At 29.8% G+C, this 11,503-nt stretch overlaps 1 long non-coding RNA gene across 3 annotated transcripts; it reads left to right on the top strand.

The window, feature by feature from the left end:
- The first annotated feature begins 640 nt into the window (after window positions 1-640).
- On the top strand, window positions 641-5,763 carry LOC114306201 (uncharacterized). Of its 3 annotated transcripts, XR_014332251.1 has the most exons (7): window positions 641-1,531; window positions 1,622-1,670; window positions 1,783-2,378; window positions 4,283-4,437; window positions 4,606-4,639; window positions 4,804-5,013; window positions 5,664-5,763. It is a non-coding gene; the product is annotated as an uncharacterized LOC114306201 (long non-coding RNA). The 3 variants fall into 3 exon arrangements; XR_014332250.1 differs by lacking the exon at window positions 5,664-5,763 and having other exon boundaries at window positions 4,804-5,053; XR_014332252.1 differs by lacking the exons at window positions 4,283-4,437; window positions 5,664-5,763 and having other exon boundaries at window positions 4,804-5,053.
- Window positions 5,764-11,503: the final 5,740 nt, after the last annotated feature.

The following is an 11,503-nucleotide window of genomic DNA, read 5'->3' as shown; positions in this document are numbered from 1 at the left end:
TAACATGTGGATGTTTGTGTACAAGCTTATTATCTTGTTTGTATCCAAGTTGTAAAGCTATGTTAATATTTTATGTATCTCAACGTATGACATTTCCTTTAATTTATGCACAACGCTTATGGACTAATTAGATTTAGGGTTGGTTTGGGATGTCCTAAAAAAGTGCACTTTTTGACTTATTGGTGGGTTTGGGTTGGGTTTGGGTTGGGTTTGATGTGATGTGTTAGAGAGGTGATGTGATTTAAATAAGATGATGTGACTTAAATAAGATAGTGACTTTTTGACTTTTTGGCTTATTTAGTATATGCCAAACTAGCCTTTAAATTTATTACTTTCGCATATGTATGCCCCATATGTATACTCTGTATGTGTGAATCTTTGTAAGTTGGCCTTCGGTAATCTAAGATTACTGGCCATCATAGTATCATTCTATTAGAGGCGGAATGGGATCGTGACATGTACTTTTTCTTTTTTTTTTGTAACTTATGCCAAGAAAGGTAATTTGATGTTTGTTGATATATGTAGTTCAACTATTTGGGACAAAATTATCCCCTATGATGTCTTGTGTTTTTTGAGTGAGGCTATTCAGGGGATGACTTTAAAGACATATATAAAGACGACTACGATGAAGATGATAACGATGAAGAAGAAAATGAAGATAAAGATTAGAACAATGATGAAGACGCAGACGAAGAAAAGAATAAGGATAAAACCAGCACCAAAAAGGTAACTCTCGCAAAATTTCAAGCAAAAACCAAAGTCTCCCCCTTACCATTGTTAATTTTCAATTTCTGAACATATTAAGGTCTCGTTTGGGATGCTACTAAATTAGTCAATTAGCCAAAAAGTTACTGAATTAGCCAATTAGTCAATTAGTCATACCAAAAAGTCAACAATTACGGCTTCTCTCTACTTTTTGCACAACTTTTCGTAATTAGTCAAAAATTCATCCCAAATATATAAAAAATTTTTACCTACCTTTTTAACCAATTAATTAAAAAATTACTAAATTAACATGTTCCCAAACGAGGTCTAATACTTTATTTTTCTATTTTTCTGTTGGCCATTTGCTATGTGAGCCACGATGAAACACGTGGCAAGCTTATCTCGTCCAAGTCGAAGGAAATCGAGAATCTACTCATATAAAAATCACGAGAGCCGTCGATCAATGCCAACCCCTATTGACAGGGGTGAACGTCTCATCTACGGCCAGGCACGTCTGACTGTTGATTTTTCGCAACTCATACATTGACAGCCGTTGGATCGTTCTGGACAATTAATAAATCACCCCCCCCCCCCCTCTCTTTGCACACATTTTCATTTTCCTGTACAGCTTCTCTCTCACCGAGAAATTCCATTACTCCCTTTTCGTTAGTCACCGAGAATTCGTTCGACGATCTGCGTTTTGATTATGGATTCGAGTGTTTTCGTTGAGCTATCCGCTTCCGATCTTCGATTCCGAGATGTGGTTCAAGACTCATCCTTTCTTCGGTCATGGGTGAATTGTCTGGAAATCGAAAGATCCATCGAGGTATGTAGTAGATTTGTTGTTAATAGATTAATATCTTGTTCTTCATCCCCTTTTTGCACGTAATTAAGTATTTTCCTCCATTTCTTGAAGGCTCTTGATGTTTGTTCTGAACCATTAGTGCTCGGGCTTTGTACGTCTGGTTCGATGCGAAACCTTGCTGTCTTTCTGAAATTCTTGAGTTTTGTATTTCGTATGTATTGTAATTCTTGGGTTCAGATCTATTAATTTTTCAACTTTGTGTTCATTTTCAGATCTAAAACGCTTGGTTAGATCGGTGCAATCAATTCAGATCTCGTGATTCTTTATGGATTCAGATCGGATTTTGATATGAAGCTGTGAAGGATTGCTAAAGTGTTTCTTTATGCTTTTTTTGATGGGCTTTCTTTTGTCATCTTCTTGGTATAATAAAGAAGACAGTTTGTGTGTGTGTGTTTTCGGTGTATACCAGAGGGGTATAGCCTAGGCTAACAAAAAAAAAAATGTGAGATGTGGAATGTTCTACTGGTTGTCAATCGACCTTTGCCATGTCAGGTGCGCTTGCTTGGCAGGTCAAAAAAACCCTAATAAAAAGTTTGTTTTTTGTGTTTGAGGGGGAGATGGTACGGGTTTTGCCCGGCTCTCCCCTTCTTGTGTGTTGCGTCTTTTTTGTTTTGTTGTTTTTTTTGGGTTTTTTTTTCTTGATTTTGTCCTCCCCAATTCTCTCTCCAATCCATTCAGTTGTTCATCGTGTCTTTATTTGTCTCTCGAATGGATGATTTTACATCGATTCGAACAAATAGGGACATCAACACGCCAACTGTTTGTATTCATCAGGCAAGCAAACGCAAGTATGGGATTAGCACAAGAGGTACAAACAAACAATTTCCTTTAATTTATTTTGGCAATAATTATTGCATTTTGAGCATTTTAATTAGGGGAAATTATGCATTGGGTGTCGCTAGTGTGAGAGGTTTTGGAAAGTTTATAGTAGTTTCCTTATGAATCCGTCGTAGTTTCAGTAAATTATTACAGATTTATGGAAAGTTTACATTTTTAATTATTAATATTTATTAAGTTTAGATTTTGAAACAACCCCTGAAATGAAATTTCCCTTTTAATTAATTAAGCTTATTGCATAAAATCAGCACTAAATTCGAGCATGTCTGAATCTACCATCTCATTAGCCTCATTTCAAAAGCAGCACTCAATATGGCTCGGAAAGCTAATCTTTATTCTCAAAATTTAATCAGTAAGTAAATTCCTGGTTACAAAAGTCTTGATGGTTTATATTTTTCAATTATAAAATCCAAGTAACATCTAACATACGCCCAAAAATCTAACGTGCGCCCAAAACTGTGGATTAGTTGAAAAGAAAATTTTATAGTACACCATATGCCAAAATATGATTTTATGGTCTTTTGATTACTTCCTTTGTCATGACTGGTGTTTATGACCTGTTGTGATTAGGAAATAGGAAAATGATATGGAAGCCAATTTTATGAAGTGATATTTTTAATGTGGAAGGGATGATTGGAGATGATTAGACACTACTATCGTGATTATTTTGGTTATAATTTTCGGTTAATTGAAAATGACTGGATATATTTTTATGTGGTGTTTGGTTGTGACATTATAGCTCTGTTTGGTTTAGATTTCGAACATAGTTGAGTGTGATATGTTGTTGCATTTTGCAAATTATAATTATAATTATTACTTTTTAAAATTCTAAGCACACAATTTAATTTTTTTTTTTAAAATTCAAAAATAATTTAATTTTTATTGTAGATACTTTCTATTTTTTTATTTCAAATATTTTATTTTATTTTATAGGAATATTTTTAATATTTTAATTTTTATAAAAAATATTTTTGTATTTTTATATTTTAATTGTTCGGAATATTTTTAATATTTTAATTTTTTAAATATTTTAGATATAAAATAATTGATATGGAAGTTAATTGAAAAAAAAAAAACTACTTAACAAAGTTACTTAAAAGCAATTAAAAAAAATTACTTAAAAGTAATTAATTGAAAAAAAATTATTTTTTTATTTGAGTATTTTAAAAATAGTTTGGTTATGATTGTTAATTAAAAATGAGGATATTGAGTTATTAATTGTGTGTCTAATTATTAATTTTAGGTTGAATTAAGTTTTGAATGCTATTTTGAAAATTCATTGTCAAATAAATTTTTTTATTTTACATATGACGTTAAACTTTTAAAATTCAATTTAACATACAATTTAAAATTTAATTCAATACTCTACTCAAAAATTATAATCAAGCAAATTTTTTACATTCAAATCATAATTTTACAATTCAAACTTAAAATCCAATTTATACTTTTAAATTATATTTATAAACTCTATCAAAAGCAATTTATTTTTTTGAAGATTTAGTTCTGATATTTATGGTAATTAATATGAAAATGTACATGTGGTAAGGCTCTGTATTCTAGAATGTCCCCATTGCAAGTACATTAATATTGTAGATGGTTCAAATGTCAAAGATTGTTGGTTCGGTTATTGGGATTCTGTGCATAATGTAATTTCAGAGTGGTTCAGTTGTACTGTGATGTGTGTGGGCTGGTTTATGTTTCTGTTTTTGGTTAGGGTTTGGGTTGGAATGTGTAGTGGTTTGGAGGTTGGTCCCTTCTGGGTAATTGTAATTTAGTCAAAATGTCAATTGTAAACCAGTATAAAGCTCAAGGGTTGGTGGTGGCTGCATGTTGTGACTTTAAATAGCAGATGTGGGTTCATGGATTTTGTTTCAGTGTTGCAGCAGAGTAAAGATTCTTGATTCCTGTGTGTGGCGGCTGGAGAGGATGAATTTTAGCGGCTTGATCATTTGAAGGAATAAATTCAGGCATTGCAATAAAGAATTTTTTTTTGTCATGTTGGTGCAGAGGAGACCGTACCTTCTTTTGTGGTGAACTCAATTTTTTGTGCTATTTCTTTAATGCTGCATAGTTTTTCTAGCTAATGTGACAGATTTTGGATTGCAGTGGTTGTGACTTTGGGGTTGAGCATGTCTAATTCAAGTCTTGATTCTTCATGTGTAGATTTTGTGGTGTTAACTTCATTATTTTTTTGGCAGATGTTGGAGTCCGTTTTACTAGTATTTCTTGAGGGTATGTGTGAACTCTCTTCTCGAAAATTGTCGCATTGATTGTAGAGAATAGATTGTTTGTAGTTTCCTTTATACGCTAAACTAGCTGGACAGTTATTATCTAATATTGCAAATTGCAATTTTTGCTATAATAATTTTTATTTTTTATTTTTTATTTTACCCTAGGGCGCGGCCACAAATGCATTGTAGGAAGTGTGCAGTTCAGCATTGTGTATCTGCTTGTGTTTGCCATTTGTTGTATTTACTTCATATGTTGTGCTGATCCCCAGGAGGCTTGAGTTGGAAGTGTTATTGGGTCGTCTCACGTGTGAGATAGATTTCTAGAGTTTGCTTCTGCACGCCATGTTTGCTAAAGTGTTGCAATACCACAGAAAGGTATTTCTTTATTCAATAAGAATTAGGAATCTGTCTCGTATTTGTAACTTGTTTTGGAAAAAAACTTGCGTAGGTATTTGTGAAGAGAAAAAGGGGTAGGTAAAGGTGATAGTAAAAAATTTTAGGTTCTACTTAATTGGTTTTCTTTTTTTCTTTGGTAACTTCTGGTAGAATTTTTTAAATATGATGGGAGATTAAAGTTGTATTTTGAATTTGTGAGTTTTGAAATTATGATTTAAGTTGGAAAAAATTTTGTTTTGAGGTGGTCGTAGGGGACATTTGGCGGTGAAAATATAACGACAATGAACAGTGATTTGATGGAAGGCATAAAGCGTATTTAATTTGGTGAAACATTTTTGATTTTTTCAGTTTGATATCTGTTTTATGAAATCATTGGAGTAGAAAAAATGATTATTTTTTACCAAATTTAAATTTGATGCTGGATTTTTGTACATACTTGAAGATGGCTTTATGTATCATTTTTTTGGTGTGAGAATTGCTCACTTTTTAGTAATTTATTTATTAAATCATGAGAACATTATCATTTTATTTAGTTTTGCAACTGGTTGTTGAAGCTGTTGTGGTTACTGCAGCAATTTTATTGTTTTAGCCTTTTTAAATTAAATTTAAATTTTCTTGTTTGATTGTAGAAAGGTGGAAAATGTGGAGTGCTTGTCAATGTCATGGTTGAACTGTGATGTACACTATATATTAAGCAAAATGGGGTTTTTAACCTCAAACTTTGTGGGAGTTCCAATCTCTCAATCTAAATTTTCTGATTTTTTAATTTAAAAAAAAAAATCATAGCATTTATTAATTTCTCTCAACTCCCAAGTTTTACCCTTATAATAACATTTTAATGCATTAAGAACAAGTACAAATTTTTTTTTTTGTAATCCAACACGTATGAATTTCTTGAAAAGTCTCAACATATATGATTATTATCCCTCATAATAATACTTTAATTTAACGCTTTAATTTATTAAGAATAAGCATAAAAAAATTTATTAAAAAATTTAATAAATATGATTATTATCAAAATATTAAATTTTAATATAATATAATAAAAAAAGAAGATATTTAATTCTTTGAAAAGTTCAACACATATGATTATTATCAAAATATTAAACTTTAATATAATATAAAAAAGAAAAAAAGAAGACATTTAAAAAAATAAATAAATAAATATTTAAAAATCACAATTCATATATATAAATAATTATAAATATATTAAGGAAAAGGGGGTTTCTAAACCCCAAGTCTTGTAGGAGTTCTAATTTCTTAATCTTAGTTTTCTAAATTTTTGATTTAAAAAAAAAATCTCATCATTTATTGATTTAGTCAAAATCTCTTGAACATTTATTTAAATTTTTTCAATCCATATGCTTGCATTTATTGATTTGATCAAAATTTCTGATTAGCATTAAAAATTTCATCATACAAATAATTATAGATATAGCCCATTCATAGTTACTGCAGTAACTTTTTTAATTTCTCCTGTACACTATGGTTAGTGATAAGATTGTTAAATTATTTTTATAAAAAATTTTAAAAAATATAATTTATATATTAAAAAAAATTAAAACAAATATAAATATCTATAATTATCCCGTGCTATATATATATATATATATATATGCCAAAGGTTAGTTTGAAGATTAAGATACCTGGTAAATTGTTAAAGAAGCCAATTATTTTGTTCTGGATTTTGTTACCACTGTGGGATTCTAAGCTGACCACAAAACTTTCCTCACTTCCCGCAAAATCTTTTTTCGACTATAATAATTTTAGATGTCATAGAATAAGTGTTTTATATTTTTTCGCTTTTTCTTTTATAATTAAAATTTAGTATTTTACAAAGAAAAATGCTTGCTCCCACTAATTAGTGCTCCCACTAATTAGGTGGCAGTGGGTCCCGCCATTAATGATGTGATGTTTTGGTCTTGGAGTTGTGTTTTTTTTTTTTTTTTTTTACTTTTTTAATGCATTAGTGCTATTAGTGGTGATGTTTTTAGTGGGATGAATCATTGTTGTTTTACAAATAGGTGGGTAGGTCTGGATTTGTTTAGTTTTTAAAACATCAGTACAAGGCCACCCCTAACGTAATATTTGTGCAGCTACACCCGCGTGCATTAAAATGGAGATTTTTTTTAGTTTTTTTGTTTTTTTCTTTCCTTTTTGTAATGGAGTGTTCACTGAAATATTTAATTTACCCTTAAATTTATAGTAGTGCTAGTTGAAAATGTCTATTATTTTGATTAACTTTTTAGTACTTTTAGAACAGTAAATTTGTGTTGGGGTTCTGAAATTTATTCACTTTGCATGTTCATGGTTTTCTAAAAATATTTTTTAGAAAATTTATTTTCTTATTTTTTGTTTTGTTTTTTTTTTTTTTTTTGAATAAAGCTTAAGACCCCAGTGGAGGTGCTGGGGGTCTGTTTTCATTGGTCAAAAACTGTTTTTTTTATTTTTTTTTCCATTGGCATCCCCCCACGTGGAGGTGGGGGTGCTTCCGTACTGGGTTCCGAATCACGACTCTTTTTTTATATTGAATTTTTTAATATTTTAAGTATTTTTTTTTTTAATTTTTAGATACATAACATAAAAAAACATAAAAAGTATAATTTTTGTGAATTTTTTTTTAAAAATTCATTAAATACTAAAAATATATAAACATACAAGAATTCAGAGTATATATATATTCCGTACTGGGTTCCGAATCACGGCTCTTTTTTTATATTGAATTTTTTAATATTTTAAGTATTTTTTTTTTAATTTTTAGATACATAACATAAAAAAACATAAAAAGTATAATTTTTGTGAATTTTTTTTTAAAAATTCATTAAATACTAAAAATATATAAACATACAAGAATTCAGAGTATATATATATATATATATTATGTATTTATTAAATTTTAAAAATATTTTTTCACTAATTTTTTATTTTGTAGATATATCTAAAATAAGGTGTCTAAAAAATTTTTTAAAAAAATTGTTAAAATTTTAAAAATATTCCCTAAAACTAAAAAAATATGAAAAATAAAAAGTTCAGACAGTGTTTGGTTAGCTTCTCCAAATATGTTTTTATCCCTAGTTTTGAGTGTTTCGTTTGTTTAGAATTTTTAAAAAATTAATTTTGCATATTTTTGGTGGTTCTTTTGAAAATTCTTTTGAAAGCGGGAAAATTTTGACTAATTGATCGTTCTTCCATACGTATGGCCAGATTGGCTAGTTGACTGAGAAAGTGTTATTTATTTATTTATTTTTACAAAGAAAGCATATGTTATTTTTTATATTTTAAATAAAAAGACGAATTTGGAATTTTTTTAAAAATTTTGTGAGTTTTGAATAGAATCTTGAGTAGTGTGTTTGGTTATGAGTTGTAAGTTTTTGTATCAAATATTGTATGTTACATTAAAAATTTCAAAATCAATTCAAAATTCTTTTGTAATTCTTTTTAAAATTTATAACTAAACAAATTTTTCATACTCAAATCATAATTTTAAAATTTAAACTCAAAATATAATTTTATTTTCAAATTATAATTTCAAAACTATTCCAAACACCACCTCAATTTTTAAAAAAATCCAAAAAATTCAAATAATACAGATGACTTTTTTCCGAAAGAAAAGAAACGGGAAAATGAGTTACTATTATTGCTTTTAAAACGATTCTAGCAACTGTGTCCAGTGACACTGGTGAAATGATTCTCTCTTTAGTGATATTTTTTCATATTTTGTTGTCTAAATTATAATTACAACCATGAGCTTGATTTGGTTTTCTATTTCTGATTTCCAGACTGGTTTCAAATCATGTAAATACCTTAAGGGTATATCACTATCTCTATGTATGTATATTATTCACTTCAAAACTTGTTTGAAATCTGTGAGATAGGTATGTATATTCACCCATCTCTTTAATTCTTTGTTAATTTCTTGAATATTTGATTGAATATTCTCTTACCTGGATTTGATTTGGTTATGGTATAGTATATACCTGATGAGATAGCAAGTGCTTCTTTAGAAAATTTAGACATAGAAAACTATGAATTTGAAGATTTAGACGAATTTGATTTTGAAGATAAGGGAGACTACTGGAACCTAGAAGATGTTCAACAAACAGTTAACCTAAAATTAATTTTTGCAAAAATAGGAAAATTAAGAAAAAAATCAGTATACAGAAGAACAGAAAATGATTTATATGAGATAATAAGATTAGCCAAAATAACAGAGATTTTAGGAGAACAACCCATAAAATACCAAAGCAATCCAATTTAGAAGATACTTTTTACATGAACACATAAAGCACTAGCAACCCACAACCAATTGTAGAAGATCCCATAGAATCAATGCATTATGCAGTAGGAGGAAGAAGACCATTAGCCAGTTCAAGACGTAGTCACGCAGATCCAAATAAAAGCTATCGACTGCCCCCCCTTCCTGGCCAAGAAATCAGACAACTCACCAGTGAGGAATTTGACTAATTGAGTGTTTTGGGGGATGAGTTAGTGGTCTACCACTATTGTGAAATTGGACTGAGAATTATCTAGCTAATTCTTCAGTTATGCTAAGAAGTCTCCAAGCTGTTGTATGGCTAATTTTAAGGCTTCTTGTCTTACAGTTATTTGCTTATTTATTTGAGAAATTTTTAAACTGTAATTTTCTAAGAATCTACCAGATGCTAATGATAAAAGAAATTAATATCTAAACTTTTGATCTTCTAATTCTTGTATAAACTCAGTACCGATTCTGATTTTAATCCTAAGTTCTTCATCTAAAGGCATACAATTTTGATTTTTTAAATTTTTATAAACAATATTTCCTTAATATTTCTACTCAGGTTGCTCTCATTTTATTCTAAAATTCTTTTTCTTTGGCAAAAACTATTTTTAGGCAATGTTTGTTTTCATTACATGTACTCTCACCTTGAAGCTAAGCCTCGTTCAACATAGTATATTTTTATTTCCTAATTGTTACCTTTCCCTTTCTGCCTACAATTTGCCCTCCAGCGCCTAACCACGGCTCACACGGGCTCTTCAGCTAAGGTCACTCAGTAATAAATTAGAAAATAACAGATACTACGAAGGTGCAAAGCATGTAATATTAATGAGCAAACAAGCATTCCATAAACTTAGTTTTTCCAAAAAGAAAATAAATTTTTAGAATAGAAGAGTTACCTATTTGAAATATTTAAGGAAAAAGAGAAACTACTCATATTTCATATTAATAAGAAATATACTTACAAAGATTATATTACAGACTCTGAAATTTTGAAAGACTTAGTACACTTAGAGGTTTTTGAGAGGAGTTGGAAATTTTTACAACGCAGAGTGAAGGAGTATCTTTCATTCTGTTTCTTCCGTTGGCATGCAAGCCAATTTATTTGTCCTCTTCACAAGCAAACGAATCATACCTTCTAGAGAAGAACCTCGTGGGTAAATCACGTGCTTTCTAAATCTGATCAGTCAACCCAGCAATGGAGTGATATTACAATAGTGAACATCACCCACACAAATCACAGTGCATATGGCTTTGATCGTTGGTTTTTGGGAGAGAGTGAGTATATGGGAAAACAACATACGACATACGTTATTCTTCTCTTAATTACCCATATCCCATATTATATCAGATATATAGGATAATAATAAAACTATCCATATCAGTTATATCAGATATATAAGATATCTATCTCATCTATCCATATCAGTTGATATGATAGATATAGATATCTTGAGTGGTTATCCAAATAGGTTTTGAATTCAAATTCAAACTTATTTGGATAAGGTTCAGAAGGTTCAGAAAAGGGTCATGCCACATAGGCACGTCTAAGGCTTTTCCCCAAATTCAAAACCTATAAGCCTATGACTTTAGACTTTAAAAAAATTCTAATAAGGACAAACCTTTATACATATAATTATATGCAAACTTTCTATGGATAAAAACAAATAAAGGGTTTAGATAATGATGACGGGTACTACTTTGGGCCCCATTGCACATCATTCAATCCTTCCCTTTTGACAAAATTTTGACACTATAATTATTACAGGACACGTGTAAGGATTCTCACAGTTTTTCTTTAATGGAGCAGGGTAGGGGGTCATCTGCTCTATTAAAGTAGTGAGTGAAGGAAAATCCTTATTACTGACAAAAGTAAATAATTACAGACACAAAAATCTACGGAATATCTTGGCGCGCATTTTTCTGATAACTGAAGAGAAGCCTTATCTTCTACGGATTTTGTCTTCTTTTGCTGAAATATCAATTATTGATGTTGACGCTTTGATGCTGAATCTTCAAAACGGATTCTTCGTGGAATATTTACAAAATTGAAGAGTCAAAAGGAACTGCTGCTATAATATTTTCAAAATATTATATGAGTCTTATAGTGGACACCCTGTTTTTTTTTTTTTTTTTTTTTTCACTTCACCCATACATGCTGTTTGAGAGATCGTCTAGGTCTGCTGCTGAGAGTTGGTCATAAAAGTCATC

The sequence above is a fragment of the Camellia sinensis genome, chromosome 6, assembly GCF_055761805.1.
Source record: "Camellia sinensis isolate YWXY chromosome 6, ASM5576180v1, whole genome shotgun sequence".
NCBI lineage: Eukaryota > Viridiplantae > Streptophyta > Magnoliopsida > Ericales > Theaceae > Camellia > Camellia sinensis.
The sequence above is the reverse complement of the archived record's forward strand: the minus strand, read 5'-3'. Positions and strand labels throughout refer to the sequence as shown.